This window comes from Rhinopithecus bieti, unplaced genomic scaffold (assembly GCF_001698545.2).
Source record: "Rhinopithecus bieti isolate Rb0 unplaced genomic scaffold, ASM169854v2 scaffold_41644, whole genome shotgun sequence".
Taxonomy (NCBI): Eukaryota; Metazoa; Chordata; class Mammalia; order Primates; family Cercopithecidae; genus Rhinopithecus; species Rhinopithecus bieti.
Window position 1 is genome coordinate 623,077 of NW_016817838.1, and position 21,173 is coordinate 644,249.

Genomic DNA, 21,173 nt, shown 5'->3' on the forward strand with positions numbered 1-21,173 from the left:
TCTTGGCTCACTGCAACCTCTGCCTCCTGGGTTCAAGTGATTCTCCTACCTCAGCCTCCTGAGTAGCTGGGGCTACAGGCATGCACTACCATGCCCAGCTAATTTTTGTATTTTTAGTAGAGATGGGGCTTCACCATGTTGGCTAGGCTTGTCTCGAGCCCCTGGTCTCAAGTGATCCGCCAGCTTCAGTCTCCCAAAGTGCTGGGATTGTAGGCATGAGCCACTGTGCCTGGCAAATGCATCAGTTATTTTCCCCCTTTACTGTTTTGTTCTGGCTCTGAGATGATGCTGATGTATAGATCAAGTTGAAATAATTTTCTTTTCCTTTAAAAGAAACAAATAAAAATCATTTCCCTTACTGGCGGATCATTGTTTTATGTACCAAGATTTTCCATTACAAACCCCAAATGTATTTTTGAAGTGGAGAAAGGAAAAGAAATCCATAGTACAGGGAATAAAACATGGATTTTGAATGCAATTTGAGTCCTGGCTTTGTTTGTTTCTAACTATGAGACCTTTGGCAAGTTACTTAACATCTCTGAAGTTCAGTTCCCTCATTTATAAAAGTGGAAATAATGGTTACGCCAAGATATATGCCTAAAAATACGAACTACAAAGATTAGGGGGAAAGAAACACAAGTTATTATTTGCAGATCTATGATTGACTATGTTTAAAACCCAAAAGAAACTATAGATAAATTACTAGAAGAAAAAATTAGAAATTACTAGAAGAAAAAAATTACTAGAAGAAAAAATGAGGCATGGTTGCTGGACATGAAATCAATATACAAAAGTCAATTCCATTTTTATACACCAATAGCAGTCAGTTGGAAAATATAATTTAAAATAAACCATTCACATTAGCAACAAAATATGAAAGTATCTAGGAGTAAATATAACATAAGCTATGAAAGCTTTTTATGGAGAAAATTATAAAATTTTATTGAAATACATTAAGACCTAACTAAGTGGATAGATCATGTTCTTGGACAAAATACCCTGTATTATAAAGATGTAAATTCCCCAAACAAGACTTTTGATTCAATGCAATTCCAATTAGATTTACAACAGAGTTGGAACTTGACAAGGTAATTTTTATATAGTATAACAAGGGGCCAAGATCCTCTTAAAGAATAAGAAGAAGCTGGGGGGATTTTTCTCCACCAGATAACAAGACTTATCATAGAGCTATAGTAATTAGGGTGGTGATCAATGAATAGGACAGAAGAAAGAGCTCAGAAACAAATTATGCATATCTGGAAACTTGATTCTTGATGAGGTAGATGGGGAAGGAATGGAATAGTCAATTGATAGTGCTGGGAAAATTAGTTATCTCTACCGCAAAAAAAAAAAAAAAAAAAGGAAATTTGTTCTTACCTCACGACCTACACGAAGATAACTTTCATGTGAGTTAAAAAATTAAAAAATAATGGGAAAAACTAGAACCTTTTTTTTTTTTTTTTTTTTTTTTTTTTTTTTAAAGACAGTCTCTCACTCTGTTGTCCAGGCTGGAATGCAGTAGCACAGTCTTAGCTCACTGCAACCTCCGCCTTCCAGGTTAAAGCCATTCTCATGCCTCAGCCTCTCAAGCAGCTGGGACTATAGGTGCACACCACCATGCCCGGCTAATTTTTGTATTTTTAGTAGAGAAGGGGTTTTGCCACATTGGCCAGGCTGGTTTTGAACTCCTGACCTCAAGAGATTTGCCTGCTGCAGCCTCCCAAAGTGCTGGGATTACAGGTGTGAACCACCACGCCTAACTTAGAAAACTTTTATGACACAATATGTGAGCATATCTTCATAACCCTGAGGTCATGAAATATACACACTATAAATAAAAAGTTCAATAAATTTGACTCTATTAGAATTACGAAGTTGTTCTTCCCAAGACACTGTAGGGTGAAAAGACAAGCCACACCCTAGGAGAGGGTATTTGTAACATATATAACCAACTAAGGATTAATATCCAGAATATATAAAGAATGACCACAAATGTGTAAGTACAATACATTCGCAATAAAATAGTGGGCAAAAGACACATGCAGGTATTTTACAGAAGAGGAAACACAAATGGGGAAGAAACATGAAAAGATGCTCAACTTCACTGATAATCAGGAAATTGTACACTAAAGCCACAGCGAGATACCATTTTATGTTCATCAGATTGCTGAATTGAAAAAGATGGCAATAAGCACTAGAAGGAATATGGAGTAACAGAAACTCTCTTCTACTACTGTAGGGTGTGTAAATTTGTAAACCATTTTGGAAAACTTTTTGGAATTGTCTACAAAGTTGAACATACACACATATGCTATGAGCCAACAATTCCATTAACGGAATAGTAATGGAAATGAGCCAACAATTCCATTAACAGGATATACTCTAAAGGGTGTCTTATATGTGGGTACCAGAAGATGTGTACACAAATGTTCATAGTTCGCCAGTTGTGGTGGCTCATGCCCATAATCCCACACTTTGGGAAGCCGAGGTGGGTGGATTGCTTGAGACCAGGAGTTTGAGACCAGCCTGGGTAACATGGCAAAACTCCATCTCTACAAAAAAATAGAAAAATTAGCGGGGCATGGTGGTGCATGCCTGTAGTCCCAGCTACTCAGGAGGCTGAGATGGGAGGATCACCTGAGTTCAAGAGGTGGAGGCTGCAGTGAACTGAGATAGTACCACTGCACTCAGCCTGAGCAACAAGTGAGATGCTATCTCAAAAAAGAAGTTCATAGTATCATTTTCTATAGTAACAAAGATAATGGACTTAGCCAAAATACCTATGTACAGAATAATGGATAAAGAAATTGTGTTAACTTGTGTAGTGGAATCCTATTCAGAAGTAAAAATGAATATATTATTACTAGGATGAATTTCACTCCATTTTGAGTGAAAGTAGGCAGTCATAGGAGAATATCTGTAGTATGATTCCATGTATAGAAAATTCATTGACAGGTAAGTAAAATAATATTTTGTTCGGGGATCCATACAGGGAAGGTAAGACTATACAGAAAGTCTAAGGAATGGTTAAAACAAAACTGAGGGTAGTAGTTACCATAGGGTGGGGTGGGATTGACAGGAAAGGGTATGAGATTGGGGAGGAAGACAGAGGAAGTTTCTGAGACATGGCCAGTATTCTATTTCTCAACCAAGGTTGTGGGTACATGGACTTTCATTTCATGATTATTCTTCAGACAGTACATGTGTGTCTTAAACCTTCGTTTGTATGATATATTTTATAATAATAATAATAATTATTATTATTAAAAAGAAGCAATCTCAGAGATGGGCATGATTTGCCCAGAGTCAGAAGCAGACAAGGATATAAACCATGGCCTCCAGGTTGGTGTCCCTATTCTGAAGCGTTAGTGATAACACTCAGCCTTCCGCTGCCTGTGGCTTTCTCTCTCCATTGCACCTGTGTTCTCATGACTCCCTGGGGCCTATGGCTCTGTCCTCCAATATGCAGGCCACCCCCACAGGACAAGAAACTAAGTTATGAGGCCGTATTTCCAAACAAGACGGTATGTTTCCCTGCAATTAGTCCTTAGGAGGCAACATTGAAACCAAAATACCACATGTGTCAGTCATCAACAAAAGGACCAGTATACGGGTCTAATTTTTTGAGGGTTTATAAAACGCCAGACATTTCTGGCAAATGCCAGAAAGGCGTTGCCAGAAATGCTGACAGCAGAAAGGCCTTTGGAGATAATACTGTCCAAGCCCTTCATTTTATCTGAGAGCTAGGAACTTACCCATGGCCATAAAGCCAGGAAGTGGCTGAGCTGGAACTAGACTGCCCAGCTCCTAAGCTCCTGGGAAGCTGATTCCATTGTCCCGAGTCAGCAATAACATCCTGCCGCTCATAGGTTCCTGAGAACATTCAGGACCATGGAGAGCAAATGGGTGGGGGAGGGTGGCGAGTGGGGAGAGCGCCGCGGGATGTTTGCACAGTGTTTCCTGTGATTATGACCTCTGGGTTGAAATTACAAAAGATTCTTCTGAATCATCAGAGAAACACCCTAGAATGTTCTGAATCATTTTGGTATTAACTACATTCTAGAATACAGGGTATTCCAAAATCTTGGCTAATAAGGGTATTCATTGATGCAGCAAATATTTACTCTCTCCTGTCCAGTGCAAAGCATGGAATTAACATGTATGGAGTTGTGGGGAGGCAGGCAGAAGTGAGGAGGAAAGAGACTTGTTTTTATTTTATTTTATTTTATTCTATTTATTATTAATTTTTTGAGACAGGGTCTTCATCTGTTGCCCAGGCTGGAGTGCAGTGGCATGATTATGGCTCCCTGCAACCTCGAACTCCTGGGCTTAAACAATCCTCCTGCTTCAGCCTCCCAAGTGGCTAAGACTACAGGTGTGTGCCACCATGCTCAGGTAATTTTAAAATTTTGTTGTAGAGATGGCGTCTTGCTATGTTGCTCAGGCTGGTCTCAAACTCCTGGGCTCAAGGGATCCTCCCGCCTCAGCCTCTGAAAGTGCTAGGATAACAGGCATGAGCCACTGTGCCTACCCAGGCCTGTTTTTAAAGAATGGAGACCCTTATGGAGTTGGATGGAGAAAGGTGAATCAAGACATTGGTATAGAGGTGGTTTGTTAGTTTTTTTTTAACATACTGCTGCTCTAACAAGTTACCGCAAACTCAGGTCTTAAATAGCACACACTTATCTTACAGATCTATAGGTTAGAAGTCTGGTGCAGAGCTCACTGGGCCAAAATAACAGTGTTGACCAGGCTGCATTTCCTTCTGGAGGCTCCAGGGGAAAGTAATTTCCTTGCCTTTTCCAGCTTCTAGAGGTCACTCACATTCCTTGACTCATAGGCCCTTCTTCCATGCTTAAAGTCAGCAACATTGCATCTATCTGACCATTCCTCCAAATAACATCTTCTGACTTGCTTGTCTTCTTCTTCCACTTTTACAGACTCTTTATGATATGTGAGGCCCACTTGGATAATTCAGGATTATCTGTCTGCTGATTGGCAACCTTAATTCCATCTGCTACCTTAATTCCTCTTTGCCATTTAATATAACATGTTTACAGATTCTGAAATTAAGACATGGACATCTTGGGGGGCATTATTCTGCCTACCTCACCTGACATGTGTGGCAATTTACTCTAATAAAATTTCTTGACTAAGCAGCTTTTCCTGGAAGAATAGAGAACAGTTCCAAGGAGTGTATATATGAACCCTTTAAATGATCTCTATCTGTGTCTTACTTGGAGGTTTACCTGTAATAGCCTTCTGGGGTTCCTCTATCACAACATGTACATGGAGGGATTATCAGCACATGGGGGACGGACACAGTATATACACCAGAGGAACAGATGAATAAAATACAACTTCTGCCCTCAAGGAGCCCATGACCAAGTGAGACCACATTGCAGTAGCAATTGCTGCACGACTACCTTAAATTTTAGTGGTATAAAACAACAACCGTTTTATCTCACAATCAGTTTTCAACTGGGGCTGGCATCATCTGAAGGTTTGGCTGGGCTGGACACTAAAGAAGCCTCCTCATGTGGCTGGCAGTTGATGCTGGCTATCAGCTGGGAACACAGCCGGGGATGTTTAGTGGAGCCCTGATGCATGACATTTCCAGCATGATGGTCTCCAAGTGGTTGGACCTCTTCCATGGTGGATGGTGCAGAAGGAGCGTATGAAGAAAACCAGGCAGAAGCTGCGTGACCTTTGATGACCTAGTCTTGGAAGTTGTATAGCAACACTCTTATGATACTCTATTGGTTGAAGCACTCCCAGGACCTCCCAGATTCAAGGAGAGGGGACATTACTCCCACCTCTCAATGGGAAGAAGGCAAAGAATTTGTGGCCACTTGTTTGAAAACTGCCACAACTATAAGACAGAGAACTCAGTGGGGGCAGCGATGATGCATGTCTTGTCTCCCACTGTATCCCCAGCCCCTCGCACGGTGATTGCATGTAGTTGGAGGTGTGTGGATGTTGATTGAGGGTTAATCACCATAACTGAAATTTACTGAGTGCTTATGAGTTTATGAACTCATCCACTCTCTGCAGCAACTCTAGGAAGTGGGTGCTCTTTCTTTCTATCCCCACAGTGCAGATGAGGAAATCAAGGCATGGATTGGTTAGGGAACTTGCTGAAGTCATGTAGCTGGGAAATGGGGGAGCTGGGATTTGAATCTTGGTAGTTTGTCTCCAGAGCCCATGCCCTGAACCACATTTCCATGGTAACATATACATAAACAGTCCTTTAAGACTCATGATGACTACTGCTACAAGTGAGGGGTGTGCAAGACCCCCTGGGAGCACAGTGGACAAAGTGGGCAGTGGAGGGAGAAGCAGGAAGTGTTTCAGAGACGGGTTGCACCTTCAAGGAGGAGTTTTTGAGGATAGAGTTGCAGGGAGAGTGTCTTAGGAAAAGTACCAGCATGAACAAAAGTTTGGGGGTGTGAAAAAAATGAGTTATGTTTCCTGAGAAGTTCACTGGGCTGTGTGCAGGTGATGATAGGAAGGAGATGAGGTTGGAGAGGAAAGTGAGGCTCGACTTGCTAACACTGGAATGCTGTGCTCAAGGACTTTAGCTTTAACCCTGGAGGAAGCTGGAACTTCATCACAATTTTGAAAGACCATGCCCTCTCGTGTCCTGTGGAAAGGAAGTCAAACATGAATTTTCACTTCCAGTGTTGGAGGTGTCCAGTTGAGCCCTGAGGGCTGGGAGCAGGGCTGAGAGATGAGGCCCTGTGCACCTGGTTCAACCAAAGCTATTCCACTCCTTTGGTTTTATGTCCTGAGTCTTCTGTAGGATGCTCTCCTGGTAAAAAGTCTCTGTTACTATAACACATTTGGAAACCACTGTGGCCCTCACTGATGGGCATCATTCTCTCACTTTGACCTAGGATCACAGGTGGCATAGACACATTCATTTAAGTATTCTCACCCAATTATTCCAAACATGGCTTATCTTAAGGTGGCAATTTGATGACATCATTCTCATGGTGCAATTCATCCCCAGCCACTTATCTGGCCATGAAATGTCAATGAGAGGCAATTCCAAAGTCAGTCTGCCCTGGAGAGAACATGCTCTGGCCAGCTGCAAGGTTGGTCAACTGATCTTTCTCCAAAACATGAGCCTATGCCTTTCCATGCCTTCTGTTTGGATGGCACTCATGGAGGCAGTGCCCACGCTCCGACACCCCAGTGCACACACATACATCAGTGACCCCAACTGAACAGTGTCTGCATATGCTTCTCACCCATCCTGCCAACACGGACGGGACTAATGGCAACAATACTAATATTCACAAACATTTATTGTGCACCAACTGTGTGTTGGGTGCTATTGTAAATGCTTTCATTTAGTACTTCCAACTATTATTATTCCACAGTTTTCCCTCCGTAACTGGGTTCAAGCCCAGCCAGTCTGACTGCAGAGCCTTAACTACTCTGCATATATTCAACTATTTATTTATTTATTTATTTATTTATTTATTTATTTATTGACACAGAGTCTCGCTCTGTCATCCAGGCTGGAGTGCAGTGGTGCAATCTCAGCTCACTGCAACCTCTGCCTCCCGGGTTCAAGCAATTCTCATGCTTCAGCCTCTTGAGTAGCTGAGACTACAGGCATGTGCCTCCATGCCTGGTTAATTTTTATATTTTTAGTAGAGATGGGATTTCACCATGTTGGCCAGGCTGGTCTTGAACACCTGACCTCAAGTGATCCACCCACTTTGGCCTCGAAAAGTGCTGGGATTACAAGTGTGAGCCACTACACCTGGCCTCAACTATCCGTGGCATGCTGCTGTGGTCTGAGTGTTTGCATCCTCCCAAAATCTGTATATTGAAACCTAATTTTTAATGCAATAGTATGGAAAGGTGGGGCCTTTGGGAGGAGATAAGGCCATGAGGGCTTTGACTTCATGAATGGGATTAGTGCCCTTATAAAAGAGGCCTGAGGGAGATGGCTAGTCCCTTTTTGCTCTTCTGCTATGTGAGGACACATAGAAGTTGCTGTCTATGAGGAATAGGGGAACAGGTCTTCACCAGACAGCAAATCTGTTGATGCCTTGATCTTGGGCTTTCTAACCCCTGAAACAGAAAGCAATATGTTTCTGTTGTTTATAGATTACCCAGTCTAATGTATTTTGTTATAGTAGCCCAAATGGGCCAAAGTGCATGCCTCCTGAATTCACGTATGTGAAATAAGCAGTGAGCAAAAGACGTGTCTCTGTCACTATGAAGCTAACAGTCCAGAGGGGGAGGTGGGCATCAGTCATCCACCCAAATACACAAGTGGTGATTGACTGTATAAGAGAGGTGAAGGGAGCCACGAGAACGTGTGACAAGGAACTGTGTAGGTTGGGAGAGTCAGGGAGAGCTTCACCAGGAAGTTACTTTCAACATGAAGGCTGAGTGGACGGACATTAACTAGTTTGGGGGGTTTCATTTTTATGCTGAAGAAGGTGAGTGTAGTGCAGAGGGAGACCAGGATGGTGCAGGGAGTGGGCATGTGCATTTAGGGCAGAAAGGGTTAGAGGGAGAGCTAACAGGCAGCCTCAGAGCTAGCAAGAGGAATAGGGCAGCTGAGAAACATCTCATCCTAACCTGCCCAAATGGGCTGATGGAATTAAGCAACATAACGGCACCATCTTGGGGCAGAGGCCTGTTTATTTGGGGTGTGATGGGAAGACAGGGCTGATATTCTGCCCTTCCAGTTTCCATTCCTGAGCTTAGGGAAGCTACTTTCAAGATCAGGCTTCCTTCCTCTGAGATGAAGGTGGCTGCTTTTGGATCACAGCTACTTTTTGGCACCTGACTTCAGGAATTTGTTAATTCAGGGAGCCAAGAATTCAGGCAGGTCTTCAAGTGTCCCCAGCCAAGTGACATGTGCATCCCAGCGGGCTCTGGTTGTGACTGGAACTCTGACAGATAAAAGTCTTTTATCTTTCCTCCTTTTTTCTTTTATCAGAAGCAGGGTCTTCTTATCATTGGTCTATTTGAGCCTAGGTTGCTTATTTCTTGTTTTCTTTATGTTAATTAGGACCAATGCAATTGTCATGAACTCCGTTGGGGCAAGCGAAAAATGAGGGTTTATCATACGGACGTTGGGATTTTTTTTGAAATCCAAAAAGACATGTGACTGAGCCTCAGGAACAAACAGAACCACGTGGTGGAACATAAAGCAGGATCTGCGCCCCCTCCCACCTCTATTTCTGCAGCCAGCGGGGAACAGGAGGACTCCGCTTCATTCCCTCAGTCATGGGTAGATAGAGAGAGCTTAGAGAAGAGCTCCTCCTGCCCCGGACGCAGAAAAGAACCCACTGTGCAAGAGGAAGGGGATGTCCTACTTCTTGCCATTAAACGTAGAAACTGTCCCCACTAATAAAATGTGGTCCAATGAATGTCTAGACTTGGCCAGTCAGGTCAACCATCTCTGCCACATCAAGAGAATTAAGTGCAGGGATGTAGAGAGGAGGTGGAGTGTTGCTAGAAAGTCCTTTTCTGAGCTGAGTTGGAAATGTGAGGCAAAGGGAGACAACTTCCTCTTAATACTGATCAATTGAGTTGAACCTTAAAATGTCACCTAAATGAGCAGGTCACTCATGCATCCTATGTTCTGGCCTATGTCCAGGTCTCATTTCATTTAAAGTATTCCCCCTGCTCTTGAAGTCAGATGTCGGCACTGGCTCCTCATTGGTCATCTCTTCTAACATGACTACATTAAAAGGGGAGGCTTATTTCCTATTGGCTCACAAACTCCCAATGTTGCTTTAGTAGAGGTGAGAGCTTACTGCTCATTGGTCCAGCTGTATTTATCTTAGTACATCAAAATACAGCAATGCCAGAAATGAACATGCTTTCATGTCGGCATTTGCCATCGTAGGTAATGTTACTTGAACTTTCTTATCCCAGCTCTTGGAGCACATGAACAAGACCAGTATTCTCTTTTCTCTTTTTGTGTTCCATGGCAAGATAATCATGAACACAATTTTAAGAAAATTCTGGTTATGTACTTTGAGGTCCTAGGTCCAAAACATAGCATAGAGTTGGAAAGCAGCCCATTCCTTCTGCCTCTGCATGGAACCCATCTAGACCCTCCCCAACAAGGTCTGGATCTCAGCACGAGAGTTGGGAGCTCTTCTGTAGATGTTCTAACTCAGCCCTTGGGGAAGTAGTGGCTGATCCTTATTCCTGTGTTCTTTAGAGTTCTTTTTACTTATCCTTTACTAATCCTGTTATACTTTTTACTTATCCTTAACTAATACTGTTATGGTTACTAATTCTCATATTAAGCTTTCTCTGTTCGAATTACTGCATGTTTTTTCTTTCCTGATTGGATCTAGACTAACATACTGAGCTTGAAGAGATATGGTTATGTCAAAGAATGGAAATACTAAATAAATGCCCCAGTCTCCTAGCTCACTGGGGATGGGATAACTCTGGGTACATGTCTGATTTGACCACTGACTTTCCTTAGTGGAATGAAGCTCCATTGCCTGCTGCAATAACTGGCACAATAATGCACCTGCTCTATTTTCCCCACTTCTCTGCCAGTGTTTCCTTCATCTCCCAGATAAACCACTTGCACTCACATTTCTTTCTCTGGGTCTACTTCCAGGCGAACTTGTTGGCTCACACATTGCCAGTGTCGCTTACTGTTCATTGGTCCAGTTGCATTTATCAAAATAAGCAGTGCCAGAAATGAACACATTTTTCATATCAGCATTTGCCATTATAGGTAATGTTACTTTAGCTTTCTTTCTTTCTTTTTTTTTTTTGAGACAAAGTCTCACTGTATCACCCAGACTGCAGTGTAGTGGCACGATCTTGGCTTACTGCAACCTCTGCCTTCCAGTTCAAGCGATTCTCATGCCTCAGACTCCTGAGTAGCTAGGACTACAGGTGTGTGCCACCATGCCCAGCTGATTTTGTATGTTTTAGTAGTGACGGGATTTTGCCATGTTGGCCAGGCTGGTCTCGAACTCCTGACCTCAAGTAATTTGCCTGCCATGGCTTCCCAAAGTGCTGGAATTGCAGGTGTGAGCCACCATGCTCAGCTTACTTTAGCTTTCTTATCCCAGCTCTGGAAGCACATGAACAACCAAGGCACTTATCCAAGATCACACAATGAGTCAAGTTCTGCTCTGTAGGCTAGGTTCCAGCACTGCACTGCTTAGCCCCAGTGTTCTTAGCACATCCTGCTTCCAGTAGGCTTTATACATGAATTCATGGTTACTTCTCAGCTAATTCTCAAGCTACTAGATTTCTTCCTGGTTGATACTGTGTTGGAGATGCCAGTCACCACCTTCCTGGACATATACCCTTCCAAAAGCAGCTTCTTCAACTCAGGCTCCTGCTCACGGGGAGAGGGTCTTAGTGCCCGTGTGTAATAGCATGGAGGTCTTTCACTGATATTTCTCTATATCCCAGACACTTTGTTAAGCATTTACTTGCATCGGCTCATACAGTCTGCATCGCTGTCCTATGCAGTAGGTCTTGGTTATATAATTCTTTGATTCTAAGATACACCATGCGTTTATTAATGTTTTGGGAGGTGGGGGACACTATCACATTAAATACATCAATTGTAAGACACATCCCAATTTTAGAATGCTACAAGTGAAAAGATACAAGATTATCTTCACTTAACAATAGGCCTTGAAGATTCAAAGAAGTTAAATAGTGTGCCCAAGGTCATCCAGTTAATAAATGGTGGAGTTGGCATTCAAACCCAGGTCTGTTTGATCCTAAAACTCATGGTAATGAAAGATGACCTAAAACTTATGGTAATGAGAGATAAGGAGCGTTCTTTCACCTCTCTTTCCTCTTCCTCTCCCTTGATCACAGCTGCTTGGCCCTTGTATGTACACTCGATCTCCATCTGTTTCAAGCATCGCCTTTCTTCCAGGAATAAAGTATTCGTGCTCGGGGAGAATGAACCTGCCTGGGCTGCTGAGCTGGGAAACTTAGGAGGGTCAGAGCCCTGAACAAGATGACATGTGAGGGAGCAGACACTGTGAATGGAAGAAGGCAGCTTGGGCAGGGAGGTAAATGGGGCAGAGCTGCCAAGAAGGTGAGATAGACAGATACCAGCTTCTGCGAGTCCTCACTTTCTTTCCTCCGAGAGGATTCTAGAACATTCTCTTGAATAAAAATAAATTTTGCATGCCACAAACATGCTAAGCCTTTATCTCCATAATCTCCTATCATGCTCATGACAACACTATGGTAGGTTCCAGTCTCACCCCACTGTAGAGTAGAGGACACAGGCTCAACTGGTCTCACAGCTGGAAAACAGCAGAGCTGCCTCTGCATCTATGTGGCCTCTGTCCAGAGCTGTGTTTCTCATTTCTGCATACCCTTACTTTGGCATCATTAGTAACAATAACATTAAACAAACAAACAAACCCCACATCACCTTTTTATTCACCCCAGTTTGCGTGAGTCTCTGATCCTTGATATTAAGCAAACCCGACTACAACAGACGTTTCCACAAAGGATTTTGTTTTCCCCTCCAGGTTTATCCTGTTTGACTATGGTATCAGTGACAACATCTGCTTTGTATTTTCACAGAATCTTTTTCAGAGTGTGCTTGAAGCGTGACTGAGTGTTTGGTTTGTGGGCTGAATGAATATGTTTTGTTTCTCTGATAATCCACATTTCTTGGGCAAGTGGTGACTCTGAATTGTCCCGATTGTTTGATTCATCTGAGAGGTCCATGCCTCAAGACTGGCTTCTCACCACCCCTTCTCCTTCTCACGTGATGGATGAATCCATTTGAACAGGGTTTTATGCTTCTACGTAATTTATTTACTAATTTATGTGCTCCTTCAGCAACTGAGCATTTACTAAGTGCCTCCTTTTTTCCTAGACATTGTGCTGGCGACCAGAGAGCTGAGACAACAGTGTCTCTGGCTTCAAGGAGCTAACAGAGTGTGGTGTGGGGAGGGTGGTGGGAAGGAAGAAGGTCACTGGTGACTCCATGCATCCCAAGAGCTATCATAGAGGCAAGCACAGAACTGGCGAGCCTTCAGGAGAGCAGTGTGTACATGAGTCTGGGGGGTCTGGCGAAGCTTCCAAGTGAGCTGACCTCGGTACTGAAGGACAGGTGGGTGTTAGCTACATAGAGGAAGGGTGGGGAAATGGGGTAGCATTTGAAGTGGAGTCAATAGCAAGTATCAAAGTCAGGAGAAAGGAGAACTGCAAGTCACCTGATGTTGCAAAAACACAGGATGAGTGGACTTAGGGAAGAATGACTGGGAGATCGTACCTGTGAGTCTTCAGGGGACAGACTGAAAAACAGCCTTACTAACACATTGGATGGTTGCTGCTGAGCAGTGGGGTGGGTGGTGTGGAATGGCAGTTTCCAGTTAGAAAATCCAGCTGGGAGACAGTACTCTCACCCAGGAGGGCTGTGGCAGTGGGGATGGAGAAGAGAGAACAGATCTGAGACACATGTAGGAGGTGGAACTGACTGAACTTGACTGGAGCAGTGTTGAAGGAGAGGAAGGCATTCTTCATTCTTAGGTCACTGGCTCAGGTGATCATGTGGTGGTGATATCGTTTATTGAGAGGGTGAGGAAGGCGATGGAGCAGCCATGGGGAATGGGCCTGGGTTGGTGAGAATGAGTTCAGATGTGAATATACTGAAATAGATGTGCCTGTGGGACATTTAGGAGAAAGTTGGGTATTTTGGGTTAGAACTCGAGAGAGGGGCGAGAAGCAGAAACACCAATGATCAGACAGCATTGGCATCCTACAACTGCCTTGGGAGTGGAATATGCTGACGATGTAAGGAAAACTCTTTTGCTTATCTTAGGCATTTTGGATTTTTTCCTAACAAGTTTTTATTTGGAAAATCCGCCCCATTTGCTTCTGGGGTGTGTAGTCAAATAGCAATGTTGGAGCACCCAACATCAATAATTTCCCTGGAAACATACACCTTCGTACACTTTTGGACATGGCATGTCAGAGCTGATGTTGAGGATTTTGCTTCCTTGCAGTTTATTGATACATTCCTTGCATTTGGTATCCATAGTCCTCTGGCCATCACCAAGTCAACGGGATTCTAATATTCCTTTCCCTGATCCAACCAAAGCTCTTTGTAAATTGGACTCAGCAGGAGTAAGTCCAGTGACCTCATAAATAGTGGAAATGATTGCAAATCAGAATTCATATATGTTCCCAACTCAGTGGGTATCCTTCTCCCCCACAAAGGAAGCAATCATCGCTTTCAAATTTCTGTTTGCCCTTTTACTCAGCTATGTTGGAAGAAAATATATAGAGAGATTTTGCTCTATAAGCCTGAAAGGTTCACTTCCTCTAACCTGAAAAAATAAAAGTTCTATGTCTAGCCCTGCGTGGTCAGGTGGTCCCACTGGAATAGCCAGAGTTATGGGAGGCTGGCTAGGGGCTCACAGAAATATTCTTCCAAGACACTTGGGAAAATATTTCATACTCAAAGAAGCACTTAAAACATTTATGGCAAGACTTCGAATTCTCCATCAGCATCTGCATTTCCCCCTCCTTCCATGACACGCTACATTTCCCTGGCATGTAGGACCATGTGACTCATGGCTGATAAACATGGGCAGAAGTGACTGTACCCCTTCTGGGCTTGTCCCCTCAAAAGACCCTCCATGTTCCCCTTCTCCCTCGTTTCCTGGCTTTTTCAGTGATCCAGTGGAGGACTCTGAGTCCCTAAGAGATGAAGTAACTAGATGAAAGGAGCTTGAGTCCCTGAATGACTGCATGGAGCAGAGTCCCACCCACAGACCTGCACTGAACACTATCATGAAAGAGAAATAAACCTTCCTGGTATTTAAACACTGAGATTTTAGAGTTGACTGATATGGGAGTTAGGCCATCCTTTCCAATACATATTTCTTTGCTAAGTACTGTTTTAAGAGCCCTGATGGATTTAAATGGAAAAGGCTTCTTTTCCTCCCCTCCTTCTATCCCTTGCCCCTCCCACCTGCTTTTTCCTACAGAGAAATATGAATCCAGTAACTATAGTTCTGATACATCTAGAGTACCTAAGATAGAGTGGGGGCAAGAGATTGCTTGGGAGAGAGCATGGATAGTCTTGGATTCTCATCCTGCCTGTAGCTTTTACTAGCTGAAGAACCACTTAATTTTGTCCAATCTCACTCTCCTCACTTGTGCAATGGGGGCATATATGAATAAAAGGGGTTGCTGTGAGAATAGAGGAGATCATGTACATGAAAGCGCAGTTTTAGAAACTGTAAAGTTCTATATGCCTGTTGATGACTATCAGGGAAGTAGGAGCATGTTACGGCTTTCCTGAGTGATGTCTTTACCTGCTCTGTTCCCTCACCTTACATCTGCAACTCAGCAAATCCTTTTTTTTTTTTTTTTTTAGTGGAAGCACCAACATTATGCCCCAAATTCTATAATGTTGGACTGGTGGAAATATTCCTTGGATAGCACTTATAGAAAGTGAAGTTAATTTTGCTCCCTCTCAATGCTTTTTTCTTCTTCCTTTAGTCATTGCTAGATTTATGGAGAAATTCACAGTGCAGTTAATAAGTCAATTAAATTTCATTTAGTTTACTAAAAACCTCTATTCTAAAACCTCCCAAGAAACAAAACTGCATCTATTCACACAAATTGTATAACACTTTTTTCTGAATAAACAATTTCTTTTATGTTTTATTGTTTTATGTCCTAAAAGGACAGAGAGAGCCACCAGTCTTGGAATTTCCATAATTTAAGAGCGATAATTTGCTTTTACTAATTTATCTTAATGAGCTCACATTTTTTCTTTATCAGACTCATTTTCTCCGGCAAAAGGTCATCATGGGCAATCATCCATGTCTGCTGGGTATAAATTGTTTTCATAACAATTTTCATTTGCCTTGGAAAATGTGCCAGGCTGAAAACATGGCCACTTTGTATCTGTGACAGTGCACATCACATTTCCCCCATTTGCTTTGGTATATCAACCTCCCAAAGAATAATAAACGGTGGAATTAGTAATACTAGCTGATGATGTGGACTAAAGACCCCTTCCCTCCCTGAAGGTTTCGCTCCTAGACCCTGCCTTCCAGTGCTGTGTGACTGTCTTGCCTCCTCTCTCTGGCTCCTCCATGGCTCTAGGTTCCATTACAGCTTCTCTTCCACCTCGTTGGTGAGCTCTCTGGTTGCCTTTGCCTCGGACTTGGACATGGATTCCCCTTTCCCCTGTGCCCTATGGCTGAAGGCTGGGCAGGCCCACTCTCACCCCCAGCTTCAGCTCTTAAGGATCCTGGGCGAAGCCTGGGACCCTGTGATCTCATCCTCATCAGGATGAGGATGAGAGGGGTTCAAAAAGCAGCACATTTAATATTTTACCTTACTTTTCCAAAGGTTCAAACGTGTATTCTATTGATTGATTGATTCATTCAACAAACATGAGTAAGCCCTACTCGGTCTCAGTGACTGAGCACAGAGATAAGAGAGAACATATTCCTGCTCACAGAGTGCCCACAGTCCAGTAGTGGGGATGGACAACTCAACAAGAAATTATATTGCCATTGTAAAAAGTGCAGAGATAGAAGGGGAGCAGGTGTCAGGATGAAAGTTCCTGCTCAGGTTTAAGTCAAGCAAACAGGACATTCTAAAAAAGGAGCTAGACCAACATGGTCCAATAGGTATATAATGCTAGCCACAAATGAAATTTGAAAAATTTAAAAAAAAATTTAAAAAGTTATACAGCAAAAATAACTTTTTTTATCTTTGAGTGTTCAGTTCTATGAATTTTAACACATGTAATAAATCTATGTAACTATGACCACAGAGTACAGAACAGTTCCATCATCCCAAAACTTTTTCTCTGAACTATCCATTTGGCATTCCACCTTACTCCAACTGCTCATCTCTGGCAACACTCATCTGATTTCCGCCACCACAGTTTGGTCTTCTTAAGAATGTCAAGTAAATGGAAGCATGCAATATGTAACCTTTTTCTATTGGCTTTTTTTCCATTCGGCATAATGTCTTTAAGATTCAGCCAAGCTGTTGAGTTTAATCAATAGCTCGTTCCTTTTTTACTGCTGAGTAGTTTTCTGTGGTGTGGAGGTACCACAGTTTGTTTATCCATTTACCCAGTGAAGGGCATTTGAGTTGTTTCCAGCTTTTGGCTAGCACAGAAAAAGCTGCTATGAATATTTGGGTACAGGTTTTTGTGTCAACATAAGTTTTCACTTCTTTAGGGAAATGCCCAAGGGTAGGATTGCTGGTATAGATGGTATGTGTATATTTAACTTCATAAGAAACTGTCAAACCACTTTCCATAATGGCTGTGCCATTTTGTATTCCCAGCAGAAATTTATGAGCGTTCCAAATGCTCCTCATCCCCACTAGCACTTGGCATTGTTAATATGTTTTATTTTAGCCATTCTACAGGTATGAAGTATTATCTCATCATGGCTTTATTTTGCATATCCCTAATGACTATTGATGTTGAACATCTTCTTATGTGTTTACTTGACCTCTCTTAGCTTCTTTGTTGAAGTATCTGTTCAAGTCCTTTACCTGTTTCTTATTATTGCATTTTGAGAGTTCTTTATACATTCTGGATACAAATCCTATGTCAGACACATGGTTTGAAAATATTTTCCTGTCTTTAGCTTGCCTCTTAATGATCTTCTTAGTGTCTTTGGCAGAGCAAAAGTTTTACAGTTTTTTTGAAGTCCAATTTATCAAGTTTTTCTTTGGTAATGTGGATCATGTTTCCTGTGTCATTTCTAAGCACGCCATATATTTTAAATTTTCTAGTAGCCATGTTTTTTAAAGTAAGAAAGGGAAAATTAATTTAATAGTATATTTTAACCCAGTGTTTCCAAAATACTATAATTTCAACACATGATCATTTAAAAATTATTAGAGAGTTATTTATTTTACATTCTTCTTTTGTACTTACTTTTGGAAGCCATTGTGTATTTTATACCTATAAGCCATCTTTATTCCCCCATTCCGACTGGTCACATTTCTTTTTTTTTTTTTTTTTGAGATGGAGTCTCGCTCTGTTGCCAGACTGGAGTGCAGTGGCACAAACTCGGCTCACTGCAACCTCTGCCTCCCTGGTTAAAGCAATTCTCCTGCCTCAGCCTCCCGAGTAGCTGGGACTACAGGCGCGTGCCACTACGCCTGACTAACTTTTGTATTTTTAGTAGAGACAGGGTTTCACCATGTTGGCCAGAATGGTCTCTATCTCTTGACCTTATGATCTGCCTGCCTCCCCTCCCAGAGTGCTGGGATTACAGGAGTGAACCACCATGCCCGGCCCTGACTGGCCACATTTCAATTGTTCAACACCCACATGGGACTAGTGGTTACTGTATTGGAGAATGCAGAGCTAGACCATGGGACAGATTTTCAAAGGTGATGATTGACAACTCTTGAACTCCTCCCTCACATTAAGGGTACAAAAAGGAGAGGAATCAAAGATCTGGGGAGGGTTTGGGGAAATGACTTCTTCAGAGAAAACTGCTATGGATGCAATCCCCATTTCCCTGGAGGGGTGGAACCTGCTACCTCTTAATCTTAAACCAAATGAGGGGACCACAAGGAGAGATCCTCCTTGGGGAGAGGAGCTTTGGAAAGGGAGGCTGTTGTGCTGTGGGCCCTAAGGGGAGGGATGGGAGATACTTGCCTCTTGCCTCAAGCCTTGAGAAGGGGTTCTCTTGGGTCATGTGGAAAGCTTCACATACATCCCCTCTAGTTGGAGGACATCAAAAAACCTAAAGGGCAAGAGAGTGGCTGAGGCAGCCCGTGGCAGCCTAGCAAAAACTGCTGTGTTTGGAGGCCCTGCACTCCCATCTTTTGGGATAAAAAAGGCAAAAGGATGCAAGAGGGTTTACTGAGAATATGCAAGAGAGAGAAAGCCAGTGTAAGGTCTTGTCCAGGAGAGCCACCTGGAGAGGCAAAAGAACCTCAGCAGAGAGAAGCTGGAGGTGTCACCCAATGCCTTGCAACTGAGGGAGGGCAAATGACTGTTTTAAGCAGAGATACCTTTGCTCTAGTCAGGAGAACTGCAGGGACAGTGGTGCCTCCAAAGAGCCCACGAGGGAAACGAAAGAAGTCAGCTTTAAACATCTGCTATGTTAGAGAATAGCAGTTCTGGATCTCCATGTACCAGTCAAAACAGAACATCCAGGCTCCCTTACTTCATTCTCTTCACTTTATTCCTGGAGAGGTCAGAAAGGTGGCTGGCAATTAGGAGAGGAGGAGAGTCACAGGTGAGGAAAAAAGAAGAGATCTACCATGTCCCTCTTCTCTGACTGCAGGCTTCCTACCTGCAACATCCTGGGGTGAGCAGAGTGGAAAAGTCTGCATTTTAAATTAGATTTAGAGGTTTGATCATGATGTGAGACAGGACATTGAAATGAATGACTTTAAACGACATAGGGACTTAGTGAGTGTAAGACTGTTTGTGCTTCTCACCTGTTCATGTCATGGTCTCATATCTAGTCTCCTGCCTTTAGACTTTCATCCTTCCCACTGCTATCCATCCTACTCACTGACTTTGGGTATGTAGCCTCTTGAATCTCAACCTTTATCATGCCTCGCTTCTCAAAAACATGTCATCTGCAAACCTCTTAAGGCTCTCCATGGAACAGAAGAAGATGCTCCCTTTATTCAGTCCAAAGGTGTCATAGCAGTGGTCGTGGTGGGGTTTTGAAGGTGGTAATGGTGGGATGAGGAATGTCAGGGAGTATACCTGTCTTAGATGCTCCTGGGGCCCTTGCCCAGAAAGCACAGATAGAGTTTAGTTTGCTTGTAATGGGGAAAACCATATACATTCTCAAGTAAAATTGATCAATTGGAAATGTTGAAATATCATTAGATTGTCTTTGAGTAAAAATAGCCCATCAGTCAATCATCAAATGTATTTGATGGAAAATATGAGACTAGACTGGGTGATGTATTACTTCTAGAAATATTTATTGAACGAAGACACATGGTAGGGAGCTAGAAATGCAACATATTAGTGACAGTCTCTGCCTTCATGGCGTTTAGTTTATTATATGTAAGCAAGAAATTATAGTGAAGTGGGAGGGTTGTTGTGGTAGAGGAAGTCCAAGTGTTTTGGATGCCCACAGCAGAGACAGCGTTTAAAGCCTTACAATGCTGGGTTTCTAGCATTCTGGGATCAAACCTAGAACCATACATATAGCCTTGGAAAGAAAATAAATATCAGAAGGCCCCAGACCCCAAAAGAAATGAAAGAAACAACATTATTTGGTAGGAACATAATAAGGAAGATAAAGGCAAGAAAAGAGTGGAACTTTCTAATGATAAACATGGAAAACAGAATTACACTCCTCAATCATGGAAGAAAAAAAAAGAATCAAAGAATTATCACTGGCTTTTTAAATCGCTTATTGATCTCCCGTGATGGGTATAAAACAGCTGTATTTTCCAGCTAATGGTTAAAAATGGGTGTTAGTATGATGCAGCCTTTCTGTGTGGTGGTAGGAATGCACCTCTGAGATTTCCAACGGCTCGAAGCGCGGTTGACCTGCAGCAGCCTTGGCGCTGAGTTCTCGAATCCTTCCACAGCTGCTCCTTCCTGAGCTTGCCTCCAGGCCGTGCTTCTGTAGGCTGTTCCTAGGGAACAGAGCGTGGCAGAGAAACTAAGGCAGACTTGTTCCTAGGAGACATGGATCTGTTCTGATGGGTAACTGTAGCTTGACACCTTTCTGACAGCCTGCCAAACTTTCCTTACAACTCCACGGCAGTCTAGAATGCTTCCACTAAGTCTTCCTTCCTTCCTTTTCTCCTTCACTTGGGGTTCGAACTAAATTCCAGCTTCTCCTGGCACCCTCTCGTTTTCTTTTTTTTCTTTTTTTTGAGACAGAGTCTCACTGTGTTGCCCAGGATGGAGTACAGTGGCAAAATCTTGGCTCACTGCAACCTCCACCTCCTGGGTTCAAGTGATTCCCCTCCCTCAGCCTCCCAAGTATCTGGGACTGCAGGAGTGCACCACCATGCCTGGCTAATCTTTTTTATTTTTAGTAGATATGGGGTTTCACCATGTTGGCCAGGCTGGTCTCAAACTCCTGACCTCAAGTGATCTGCCTGCCTCGGCCTCCCAATGTGCTGGGATTACAGGCGTGAACCACTGTGCCTGGCCCACCTTCTCCATTTTCTATCACCATTGCTTCCCT